Source organism: Chinchilla lanigera, unplaced genomic scaffold (assembly GCF_000276665.1).
Source record: "Chinchilla lanigera isolate Chin_1 unplaced genomic scaffold, ChiLan1.0 scaffold00118, whole genome shotgun sequence".
NCBI classification, from domain to species: Eukaryota; Metazoa; Chordata; class Mammalia; order Rodentia; family Chinchillidae; genus Chinchilla; species Chinchilla lanigera.
Genome location: NW_004955519.1, coordinates 2310932 through 2324387, shown reverse-complemented (window position 1 = coordinate 2324387; position 13456 = coordinate 2310932). Strand labels below are relative to the sequence as shown.

General features: G+C 40.4%; 1 long non-coding RNA gene across 3 annotated transcripts in view; it reads left to right on the top strand.

Moving 5' to 3' along the window:
- Positions 1-3574: 3574 nt before the first annotated feature.
- Positions 3575-13456, top strand: part of LOC102009749 — a 130958-nt gene continuing 121076 nt past the window's right edge. For all 3 annotated transcript variants that reach the window (XR_001231861.1, XR_001231860.1, XR_001231859.1), the window contains exons 1-3: positions 3575-3663; positions 10173-10245; positions 10908-10975. This is a non-coding gene — a long non-coding RNA (uncharacterized LOC102009749). The remainder of the gene's footprint in view (positions 3664-10172; positions 10246-10907; positions 10976-13456) is intronic.

The following is a 13456-nucleotide window of genomic DNA, read 5'->3' as shown; positions in this document are numbered from 1 at the left end:
TTTTAACTATGTATAATATTTATGAATCCACAAATTGCAAATGAAAAATATGAAAAATCTAATAAAGGTGATTTGTTTCCAACTGGGAATGTGTTCTTGCAAAGTCCTGTTCACCACATATTTTCCTAGGAGCCTGGATAGTTAGCATCATACTTTCACATTTTCAGAACAAGAATGCTGCCTGAGACTTAAATTTTCACGAGTGACTTTAATTTTGACAGTTTTAGCTGATTTCCAAGGATCCAACTGTTAGCCACACACAGAAAAAAAAATCCATTTAAAGTGGCCTAGGAACATCTGCACAACCTGCCCAATTCTGATAACCACCATTTACATCATTCTCATGACTTCAACTTAGATCTTTTGGCCTACACGGTTCTTTCAGTATGCAAAGAACAGCAGTAGGGAAAAAGAAGCTGATAACATAACCAAGAATGTTATAATTTCCAAGTGTTGAAAGAAAACTCATCTAAACATTACAGCAGGGATGATTTTAAAGTAATGTTTGCAGTTTGAAAACTCAAACAAGTATTCTGTGTAATGTGGTAGTGTTTGAACTTAACTGATTATTTGAAGTGTATTTAAAACACAAATTTATATTTTAAAGCATATTTCTATGCCAACAGAGAGGAAACAAGGAATCCTTCTAAAACTCAGGGTAAATATTAAATGATGTGCATGGAGAAGATAACATCTTCATGAGCAGCACAGATAATACTCAGGTCAGCATGGGGCTCTTAGATGGTTCTAAAATAACTAGGCAGAGTCTGAAATAGTCCTTAGGTAGGAAACCAAAATTACCTTCTCTATTACTCTGAGGACTATTCATTTCAAATCTGTTTTTCCCTCTTAAAACTGATTGCAGACCAGAATGTTGGTATTTGGTAAGTTTAAAAATAAGCACAGATGAGGGCAATAATCCTAATAAACATTTTTTGGAGTGCTGAATAATAAATCATTGCCTCTTTTATTTGAAAATATGCCTCAAAGAAGTTGTTAATGCATTTCAAGTTTCCCCCCAAACCAATTTTTATCCACAACCCAAAAACCAATGACAGGGGCTGGGGATTTAGCTCAGCGGCAAAAGCGCCTGCCTGGCAAGCGCAAGGTCATGAGTTCGGTTCCCGGTACTGGAGAAAACAAAAAAAAAAAAAAAAAAAACCAATGACAAAGATGAAGTCCCAAAGAAAAACATTGAAAATATATCTTCCCAGTTTGCCTTGAAAATGTATTCATTTAATACCAGAAGACGTAAGAATACTTATTTTTTTTGCATTCTGTCCTTAAACCTGCAGCAGTAATTAAGTCTAGAACACTGCTACAGTTTTAATTACTACGTGAACATCTCTGTATTATTATCATCATCATCGAGAATGAAAATGTTAGACTACAGACCAAGCCTCACTTTGTGATCTCTCCACCCCATGTGAAATGTTCCAGTAAGTAGGCTAATAGCTAAAACAAAAAATTATTTGCATGTTTTAGCCGTGATGACTATACTAAGGCAGGCTAATATGAAGTCCCTCGCAAGTCCAGCATCTCTTTCAGGGCACCACTGATTCTCAGTGTCTTTTTTTCTACATACCTGCTTCCTACTCTTAAATTTCTTTAGTTGTCCCTAAATTCTTACCCCTTTAGTTTGCATACACCTCCCTTAAGCCTGGAAACGGTGGCCACAAAGAAGGCTGCAGATGCTGCTTCCTCCTGGCCTGCTTTCTCCCTCAATCGTGAGTTACGATCAGCATTTTCTCCTGTATTGCTTTTGGGTTTTTTTCCCTCAGAAGCAATCTGTTCCTTTTCACTGCCATGCCCTACTAGGAAATATCCAGTTTTGCACCTCACTTTGTCAGTGAACTGAAAACTGTGTTTTAATTAAAATCAGGGGCCAGTGAATTAAGAGGAAAAAATCTTAAAATGTATTCATTTTAAGAGGAAGTTCATTCATTTGTGGATGTTATTGTTTAGAGATTTTAAGAACTGGTCTAGATTTCCTAGAGAAATAAATACAAAACTAAAAGCAAACGTAAGTAAAAGAACCTTAACTATGTGGCTAACATGGTATCTTCCAATATAAACTTTCTCCTATTGTTAAGGAAATGCTTTGAAATTCTTTAAAATGTAAATACAAGAAATCTAACTGGCAGTAAAAGGGCACAAACTATAGAGAAAAGATTGCAGTTGTGCTAAGGAAGAGCCCTACTTTGTGTGAAAAAATGTGCGACGTGGCCAGCTTTGACACAGGACAGATGGGACAATAATAGCTTAAATCGAATTCGTCTACTGCAAGATTATCCATTTCATTAGGGATTTGAACTCAGACAGAGCTGTGCATTTTTGCTTATTTTTATTCTCAAAATAATAATATCCTTTCTTTGAGCCTATTTTATTTAAAGTTCTCTATAGCTAAGACTGCTATAAGCTGTAATACCCAGCAGAATCTTTTGTGTGATGCGAAGAAATGGCAAAGTAGATTACTTTTTATGCTGCAACCCCAATGATCTCCCCCTTTCTGTTTCATTTTTATTTAAATCAGAGCAGGACAGGGGGAAAAAAACTATTGAATTTCTCTGTCACACTTAGTCTGTGACCCATGTTAAACTGTTTTTTCCTCAGTGAAAAATATTTCCATGACACATATTTTAACACATAATTTTACATAACAAAGCATGAATATCTATTCATAAAACTTTAAAAAACCCTGACATTGTAGCATTAATTGCTTGAGCATCCTGTGTATAACCAAAGAATTATTTCTTTTTTTTTTCCCCGGTGCCGGGAATTGAACTCACGACCTTGTGTTTGCCAGGCAGGCGCTGCGCCACTGAGCTAAATCCCCAGCCCTGAATTATTTCTAATATTTCACTGAATAAACAATTTTTCTTGTGAAGAATCCACTAAGAGCACAGTGCACTCATACAGGGAAGATTAATCTATGCCTGTTTTTGTTACAGTAACAGTTTACATTTCTCTCAAGAAATTCAAACCTAGGGGCTGGGGATTTAGCTCAACGGCACAGCACCTGCCTGGCAAGTGCAAGGTCGTGAGTTCGATTCCCGGGACCGGAGAAAAACCAAAACCAAAAAAAAACAATAAAAAGAAATTCAAACCTATTACATCTGCCCTAAAACTCTCTTGTAATGATATTAGATAATGTTATTCTCCTTTAGTGATCAAAATGATGGTGTTTGGGAAAGCTGTTTGTAAGCTAGAACGCACCATCATATATAAATTAGTATGATTGTTGGATTACCTATACCTGAGATCAACATGGGACACCTGGAGGCTGTTCTAGTTTGGCTCCTCCAAAGCAGACTCTGAGACCAGGATTTGGATACAGAGTTAGCCGGAGGGTGACCCCCGGTGGCCTAAGGCAGGAAGAGGGGGATGTTAGGTGAGGGAGGAAGTCACCAAAAAGGATGAGCAGTTGAGTAAATATGACTGGACAAATGAAGCTCAGGAGAACCAAGCAGCTTCCAGATTGTTACACTGAGCAAGAGGAAGCTGAGGTTTTTAGTCTCTGGTATCTGTCCTTTATTGGTTAAAGGCTGCCTCTTGAGGTGATAAATCACTTCCTGGATGCCCTGAGCACAGGCTGAAGCAGTTTTGAAGGTGCCTGAGAAAGCCCATGGCGGACTTGCAGAGAGACACTGGTGGTTGCCCAAGGTGAGGAACTGTCTGCATGTGCAAGGCTGTCAACTCCAGGAGCTGCAGATGAGTGAACCCGCCAGCCGGGTCAAGGGCATCTGGGGCATGGCACTTGCTGTGTGTGCTAAGAAGTCAACCCTCAGAGACAGGCTCATGGGCAAAGCCACGAGCAGGCTTCTAGGATGTGATGTGACTGTCTGTCTTGGCCAAGGCCTCTCATAAACACTTAGCACAGATGAAGTAAGCCAGGTGAAATTATCCAGAGTTTCCTTTAATACTGTGTATTGGTGCCCCTGTTAGCTATTTTACATGTTGGCATGGAAGTACCGTATAACCTCTGCTGTTTTGTGAAAATTATTGCTATGGTCACACACATTCTAGTGAAATTTGTTCCAAGCCTAAGCTTTCATTAGAAACAGCCAAACCGGTGTAGTGATGCCTGCAATCCCAGCTACTCAGGAGGCTGAGGCAGGCGTATCACAAGTTCAAGGTAAGCCTAAGCAAGTTAGGGAGACTATGTGCCAAAATAAAATTCAAGAAGGGGCCGGCCATGTCGGATGGTGGTAGAGCACTTTGCCTAGTATACTTGAGGCCCTGGGTTTGACCCTTGGTGTTATAAAGAGAGGGAGGGAGGGAGAGTGAAGAAGAGGGAAGGAGGGGGAAAGAGAGAGAGACTTGTGTGTGTGTGCATGTTGTGTATGTGTGAACTCTCCAGATGATTCTTATGTGCAGCTAAAGTTTAAGGCTTTAGGTAATGAATGAAGAGAGCGTAACCTTGGTTGTAGGTTTCTGTGGCTCCACCAAGCAGTTATGTAAATTTCTATGAGTAGCCCTGTCTCTGGGGCCCTATTTACTCATCAGTACAACAGAGATATCATATCTATGTCACAGCCTTCTCTGAGAATTGAATGGATGAAAAAAAAGTCTGCTGTCATGCCAGACACATAGTCAGTGCCTAATAAGTGTCAGTTCTCACCCTTGCAGCACCGGCCAACTTGTTCTGAAAAGTCCTACTGTGTCTCCGTATACTGCAAAAGGAAATCTAAGTTTTCACATGTAAGTAGGTGCAGAGGATGGGATTGCAAGAACGAACGGAGGAGGACAGGATAGGCTTATTATACTGTCAGCAGTTAGTGAAAGAGACTATAACAAGAACAAACAAGAGCTGAAAATGGAAACAGGAAAACCACCAACTGGCTAAAATATGAGTGTGTGAAGGCTTCTTGTGGCAATGGCCTCAGAGCCAATCCCTGCCCAGGATAAGTGGCAACTGAAAGGTCAGGCCTTACCCTCGTGGCACATCTGTAAGGGGTTTAAGTCCCAGCTGGAAGTACCTTCCAGTACAGCTGAAATGTTTACCAGGGAGCCTGTGCGGCACAGCAGGTGAGGCTAAGAACCCTCCTCCGGATTTCTTGGGTTACCTTTCACTATTATACTCAGTCACTCTTTTTGATTGACTAGAGAACTGTGAGTTTCTTTCAGGCAGGACTGTGTGCCGTCATCAGCAATATCCAGTAGACAGTAGGTTCAACAGCTACCCACCAAACTAAGCCGAGACAGGAACTGAGTCACGGTGGTCCATCTCGAGAGTCTCTGCCAAATGCCAGCCTGAATGCTTTCTTCTTGGTTTCATGAGTACTGAGTCTGTACAATTAGAAAATAGTCTCATGTGAGGGCACAGAGAATTCTACATTCGTTCATGAAAAATGCCAGTCCTCCCATTAGGGTGGCTTTTTTAAAAGAAAAGACAAGAGGTAAGAAGTGTTGATGAGGGTGTAGACTCATTCAGTCTGTGGAAAACAGTATGGAGTTCCTAAAAGATTAAACATAGGACTATGACCTGATCCAGCAATCCCTCTTTGGAGTATATACTTGAAAGGAAACAAAATCAGCCCCTCATAGAGGTACCTGAACCCCTGTGTTCATTGTAGCATTATTCACAATAGTCAAGAAATGGATGCAACTGAGTGTCCATTGATGAGTGAATGGATAAAGGAACTGGAGTTTTATTCAGCCTTAAACAGGAGATCGTTCCATTTGCAACAGCATGAGTGAAACTGGGGGACAGTTGGAAATGAAGGCAGCCAGATATAAAGGGAAAAATACTGCGTGATGTCACTTATGTGTAGAATCTAAGAAAGACATTGAAGACATAGAAACAGAGTAGAAGGAAGGCTATCAAGGGTGGCAAGAGAAATGGGAAGACATAGAGTAAAGGGTACAAAATTGCAGTTATGTAGGATGAATAAATCTAGATAGCTAATGTATAACATGAGGACTATAGCTAATAATATTATGTACTGGAAATGTTTCAAGAGAGTAGATTTTAGGTTCTCTTGTTACAAAAGAGAAAGAAAGAAAGAAAAAGAAAGAAAGGAAAGGAAAGAAAGGAGAGAGAGATGTGACAATTTACTTGCCTGTAGGAATCCCTTTACTTCAACATATATGTTGTACAATTTGGATATGTGCAATAAAAAATAAATTTTAAACTAAGTGTGGTGCACATGCCTACAATCCGTTACTTAGGAGGCTGAGACAGGAGGATGACAAGTTAGGGCCAGTCTGAACAATTTAACAAGACTCTGTTTCAGAATAAAATAAAAAAAAACAAGGATATGGTTCAGTGGTAGAGTGCTTGCCTGGTATGCACAAGCCTCTGGGTTCAATACCCAGCACCACAAAATACATACATACGTACATACATTTAAAAAAAAGAATGCTAGTCTTAAAGAGTTACCATATTGCATAGGAAAGTAGAGGAAAGAGCCACACATAAATGGAGGTATAGCCCCTACTGCTGGACTTCTATCAGTTATGTGAGCCGATTCAGTTTGAGTCATTTTTTCCTCCTGTACCTTGTAACACAAAGTTTCCAGTGGATATAAGTGTATTATGTATAGTTGTATTTTGCACAAAACTCTGGTGAGTGCATTGCCATTAGTTGGATGATGATTAAATCTTCAGTCATTGTTGGAACTTTTCAAAGCAGATGACAAAGCAAGGAAGGACATTAAGTGAAAAAGGGATTTATTGGAAAGGTTTTGGGATAACTCATCACACAGCTGTCTCAGCAGGACAGTGATGAGACAGTGGAAAGATACCCATAGACACAATTAAAGGAATATGTTTTCTTTGATAGCAAAAGATACAGAAATGTAGCTGCAGCCAACAGCCCCACAAAGCAGGAGATGATGCAGCTTGTAACCTGCATTCCTCAGAGATCTCTTGATTCATCATAGATCCTTGGAGGATGGTGAGCACAGAGTGAGAATTGCGCTGTGTGGGAGAAGTTCTCACTCTTTTTTCTCTTGGGATCCTCTAGTCCCTTAGCTCCTTTCTATCATACCAGAGAGCATGGCTACCTGCTTGGCTCTTTGCCAGACATAAGAAAAGGACATAAAAGAATGCTAGCACATTCTACATGTTTCCCATGAGACCGGTGATATTGAAGGTTAATTTATCACCTGTCTGAGGTCTGCTCCACACTCCTAGAACAGAAGTAGATGGACATGCTGAGCTTTAGAGAAGCAAGAAACAGGGTTACCCTGGGAGCCTCAGGGGCAAGATGTGACTCCTCTTGTCCTCGGGACTCTGCCTTCCTCCCATCTCTCTGCAGGTTTCAGCCAGGCTATTGAAGCCTTGCTTGACATAAAGGTCAGGGCCCACATTTTCCCAAGATAGATACAAGAAACAAAAGTTTCCTTGCCCCAGGGCTGATTTGAAACCGTGCAGGGCAGGCCTATGACAGAGCAGGCCTAGGTCATGTCTCCTCCCTTGTGAATTGAGTTGGAGTGGTGGGGCTGGGTGCAGCTCAAGGGCGGATGTTATGATTCACTGCCACTGATACCACACAGTGAGGGCAGTGAAAATGGGCCCTCCAGAAGAGAGAGTCAGCACCTTAGCAGGTGGGGAGGTGGCCATGGAAAATAACCAGATCCTTCTATAACTGTAAGTAGTAAAATCCCTCAATATCCAAATAACCTTCACCACTGACACAATGGCCCTGTTCAAGAAGAGATGCCATCCTTGAGAACCTCATTTCTTAAAGAAAGGTGGCAGAAAGAGTTGTTTTTCTAATTATGTTCGGGACAAATATTGTTCTGCTCCTATTTCTTCAAGAAGGCACTTAAGAACAGAAGGTGACTGTATGGTTCCATTATGCAATGCCCAGAAAAGGCCAATTCATGGAGACAGAAAGTAGATTAGTGGTTGCTAGGAACTAGGGAGCTGGACAACTGATGTGTGTGTATGTATGTGTGGGGGTGATAGCTAATGGGTTCGAGTACATTAGTGCATTTTCCATTTTTATTACAAAGCCTCTGAAGTTGGGTAATGTATGAAGAAAGGAGGTTTATTTAGTGCACTATTTTGGAGGTTGAAAGTCACATATTGGGTCCCCCCATTTGTTCAGGCTCTGGTGAGGGCCTCGTAGCAGAGGCCATCATGGTAGGAGTATGTCCAAGAAGGATGACATGCTGAGACAAAGAGACAGAGAGCAAGGCTTGCCTTTGTATAACAACTCATTCTTGTAAGAACTAACCAGATTCCCAAGAGAACTACCTCCATCTGTTCAGAGAGCAGCATCTCCAATGACCCGATCATCTCCCACCAGGTCTCATCTCTCAAGTATTCTACCACCTCAATGCCTTACCTTTGACACGTGAATCCTTGGGGGTCAAATCACATCTTAACCATAGCAGTGGAATTTATTCTTGGGGTGATGAAAATATCCTAAAATTGTGGTGATGGTTCCTATCTTAGTCTGTTTCAGTTGCTATAACTGAATACCCCAGACAAACTCATTTATAAAGAACAGAAATTGATTTTCTCACAGTTCTGGAGACTGAGGAGTCCAAGATCAAGATGGCAGCAGGTCTGGTTTGTTTAATAAGAGTTGCATCCTCCAGAGGGAAAGACCTTTGCAGAGACAAAAGGACAAGAGATCCCAAGTGCTATGTGAAACCTCTTTCATAAGGACCTTAATCTCATTCATGATGGAGGAGCACCTATGGCCTAATTACTTCTTAGAGACCCCATCTCTTAATCCTATCACATTGGCAATTAAGTTGGTTTTCCTTTATGTTGTTGTTGTTGTTGTTTTGGTTGTTTGAGATAGAGTTTGGCTATGCATTTCTGGATGACCTTGAACTTTGTATAACAACTCATTCTTATAAGAACTAACCAGATTCCCAAGAGAACCACCTCCATCTGTTCATAGCACAGGCCAGCCTTGAACTCCAGGTGATCCTCCTGCCACAGCCTCCAAAGTGCTGGGATTACAGGCGTGTGCCACCACACTAGGCACCATTAAGTTTTAAGACCTGAATTTTGGAGGGGACACATTCAAACTATTAGCAGTACCATAAGTCTGTGGATATCTGAAAAAACACCAAATTGTGCATTTTAAGTGGATAGATTGTATGGTATTAAAATTATAACTCCAGGGCTGGGTTGTAGCTCAGTGGTACAAGCACCTGCCTAGCAAGTGCAAGGTCCTGAGTTCGATTCCCAGTTCCAAAAATAATAATAATAAAAAAATTATAACTCCATAAACTGTTAAACAAAAAAAGAACTGAGAGCTGACTAGTTTTCTTGAAAATAAGTTTAGAAACTTGAGGGGCTGGGGATTTAGCTCAGCGGCACAGCACCTGCCTGGCAAGCAGAGTTCGATTCCCGATACCGGAGAAAAACCAAAAACAAAAAAAAAGTTTAGAAACTTGAAAAAGAAGAAAAGCAGATGAACATTTTCAGCAAGGCAGACACATAACTGAAGACAATGAGTGGAGACAAGATCATTTTCTAATTCAGAGCTATTCCAAGTATAAGCCCTCACTAGCAGCTGCTTGTCCTGGGAGCTCATTAGAAACGCCCATTCTTGCTTCTTACCCCATGTTCTAAATCAGGATCTCTGGGGAATCATGGAAACTTAGGAAACACTAATTTGAATTATTGCTGCTTTTAATAAGCAATAATTGTTCTCTAACAGTGTATAAGATGCTGATGATAGTGCAGGTCAAACGAGATGCAATAGCAGCAATAACTGATTTTTTTAAGAAAATGTTACTTGGACGAAGGAATCTTAATTCTGTTCTCTGCAGATAATGATACCAACATAGCCAGGCCCATTAACAACCGATGCTTACTTGCAGGGAAGGTAGTTTATTTGCTGGAAGCTGCAGCAGCATTTAACCAGATGGATGTGCCTTGAAACCACAAGTATTTCCTACATGACCTGCTGGAAAGATGCCTCTATCATTTTCCTCCAGTGAAGATGCTGAAATTGGTGTGAATGCAATGAAAGCTGAGTTGCAGGTGCAAATTCAGAGATAGTTTTGTCATCTTGAAAGCCAATTACTTGCTCCAATGCATGCCACATTTCCAGATCCAAGGCTTGAGGACGAATTTTATCTCTTGTGATCATGTGAGGCATCATAAGCACAGGACACTTATTAGAAATAAAAAAGAGAGAGCAAGAAAAACAATCTTCAGGCTGCTCCTAAAAATATTCAGAAATTTTCTTCTTTAAGCTCTGCAGAAAGCTCGTTTGATGAGACTGCTTCCGTGAGATTACACTGTCACCTTTGGCTCCAGGAGACCTTGGTAAGTTACTATTTAGGAAGGAAATTTAATAAATCTGTAGCAGAAGCACTAGCAGAACTCCATGCTGGCCAAAAACATCATGTACTTTCTCTGACTCCAATTGAAAGTGACTGTGGGGCTGGGGATCTGGGTTGCCTATCACACACAAGACCTCAAGTATGATCTCTAGTGCCTGGGGGGAAAGTGAATGTCCATTTGGTACAAGGTGGCAGATGTGTGGTGCAATAGGTGATTGACTGCGTCACCCTGTTGTAGTGGGACCTCCCAAGTTTACCCCCACTGTCTAACCAAAACTGTGCACCTTTCCACCATCCCCCCCCCAACAAGACCCCACCTGGCCCTGGTTCCTGGTAATCATTCTACTCTGCTTCTATAAGTTCAACTTTTTAAGATTCTATATATAAGTGAGATCATGTGGTAATTGTCTTTCTGTTCTGGCTTAATTCACTTAATGTAATATCCTCCAGGTTTATTCGCTTTGTTACAAGTGACAAGATTTCCTTCTTTTTTTTTAAACAAGGCTGAATAATGCTCCATTGTGTGTCTGTATAATACTATTTCTTTATCTATTCATCTGTTGATGGGCACTTAGTTTGATTCCCCATCTTGGCTATTGTGAATAATGCTGAAATGAAGAAAATCGTTTTATTTTATCTTTACAGTACCCAGTGTGGGAGAGGAAGGAGCAGCAAGAGAAACTCTGGTATTCTCCTGCCATGGATGTGAACTGGTAAGCAAGCCCATTTGGAAAACAGTTTGGTATTATCTAGAAAAGCAACAATGCACACACCCTATGGCTTTAGTTCTATACTGTAAAGAATTGAAACTCTGGTCCCCATGCACTAGGAGACAAAAAAAAAAAATGGCCATTGCAGCATTATTCAAAATAGCAGTAAACTGGAAACAACCCAATAGCTCATTGGCTGAATAAAGGAATAAATCCATGGTTGTGTAGTTACACAATGGAATACCCTCGAACAGTGATCATGCTAAAACTAGAATTTCACCATCACCATAACTGAGCCTCAGAAGTGTATTATTGAAGTAAAACTCACAGAATATTGAATATAGAATATGAAAAATACATAACATATACAGATATATAACATTCAGATGCAAGCAACTCTAAACAAATATTCTTTAGGAATACATTTATAGTAGATGTTTTAAAACTGCTAAAAAATAAAGGAATAATAAAAAAGAGAATAATTAACAAAATTCACCGTAGTGTTACTGCTGAGGAGGAATGAGATGCAATGAGAACCCTACTAATATTGGCAATATAAACTGGGCATGGTGCATGCCTGGAATCCCAGCACTTAGGAGGCTGAGGCAAGAGGATTCCAAGATCAAGACTACCCTGGGGTACCTAGTGAGTTCAAGGACAACCTGGGCTACACAGTGATATCGCGATATCCATTTCAAACCCTTCCCACCCTTCCTCCAAATGGTAACATTATTTCTTCAACTGAGTAGTGGATACAGATATTTGTTTCATTATTCTCTAAACCTTATATAGGTAATAAAATCTTTTAAAGGAATGCGGGAGCTCATGATGAAGTTTTTGCTTTAGAAATATTATTTTAAATTCAGTTTTGTTGTATTTGTACTGATAATTGATGCATCCTCTTCAATATTTCTCTACTTGGCATAGCAGAGCTTTTCTGTTTAGCAGCTCTAACAATTTTTTCTCATATCGTGCTTTTAAAACCTTTTCAACTGGGGCTGGGGATTTAGCTCAGCAGCAGAGCGCCTGCCTGGCAAGCGCAAGGTCGTGAGTTCCGTTCCCGGTACCAGAGAAAAATGAAAAAAAAAAAAAAAAAAAAAAAAAAAAAAAAAAAAAAAAAAAAAAAACCTTTTCAATTAACAAAGATAATATATAGCCAAGGTGTGTTTCATTGTAATGGGTGGCAGAAATAGTCAAAATCCTAAGGGAAGGATTAGTGCTACCGGAATTTCCAGAGCAGAGCCCTTCAGGAAGAGGTCAGCTTCAGGCAGCCCTTGAAAAGAGGAACCACCTCATTTTTCAAAGCTGAAATGGGTGTTGGTGTTCATCTGCCCCAGCCCTTCCTGTTGCATAGGAAGAAACAGAGACAGAGGGAAGTAGCTTTGTCAGTATTGATAATAACGATGATGATGATACAAAGCTTATTCTGGTTTTTACATTGTCAAATCAATTGCATGGTGGAAGGTTTGAGTGAAAAATTCAAAAGGCGACAGCATTTTAAGAAGTGAAGCCATGGCCTTTGTTTCTCTTTCTGAGTCTTTGCCTGCCTCTCTGCTCTGTGTATGCTCTCGGCCTTATTCAAGGGGCCCTGAGCTGGTTGTGAACGAGTCCTTTCCTCTTGCCCTCTTGACCCTGGCGGGCGCTGCCTGCTGTCTGAGACAGTGCAGGCCTGGCCGAAGGTACTGTATTCCAGTGTCGGACTCCTGGCCCCACATCTCCAGAGAGTACTAAGGGCTGGAAGCCATACGTGTCTCATCTCATCTTTAAAGAGCTGTCTCCCTTCACCATCTTAACTCATGTAGCTGTGACAGCGTCAGAGAATTCTAATTTCCTCTCCCACCCTTAAACCCCACCGTATTATGGAAAAAAAGAAGAAATGGAGATTCAGAAGGTCATTTGCCCAACGTCACATCTTCACGAATGGCAGGTTCCAACTCAGAGCTGCCTGGCTCCCAAGTATGTGCTGTTTTCACTATAACCCAACTGACCACGAGCGAACTGTGTTTTTTTTTTGACATTCTATCTGTTTAATCCTGTTTTCCTCAGTCTTGAACTAGCAATTTATTTATAGTAACTTTCCATGGTGTTAGTGCTTCACTGAAAATAAAGTTGCTAGATTAAGCACTAAGCAATCGTTGGGACCTGTTTATACTAAAAAAATATGTGTCACTTATCTGAAATGTAAATTTAAGTGGACATCCTCTATTTTTAATTTGTTAAATCTGGTAACCCTAACCAAAAGTCTTTGAGAAAATATTTTATCATTTCTAGTAAGTCTAGCTCTCTCATAAGGGAAAAGAAAAACACATGGGATAAATTGGCTACTGAGTAAGGATCTTAAAGAAGTCTTTTCAGATCTTACCTGGGGGTTAAGAATTTGCTCCCTAAAACTGTCAATGAGTCTTTGGTTGACCAGTATTGCATGTCTATATCTGTTTTCATGAGAAGCCACTTTGAAGATATCAATATGTAATACAACCATCA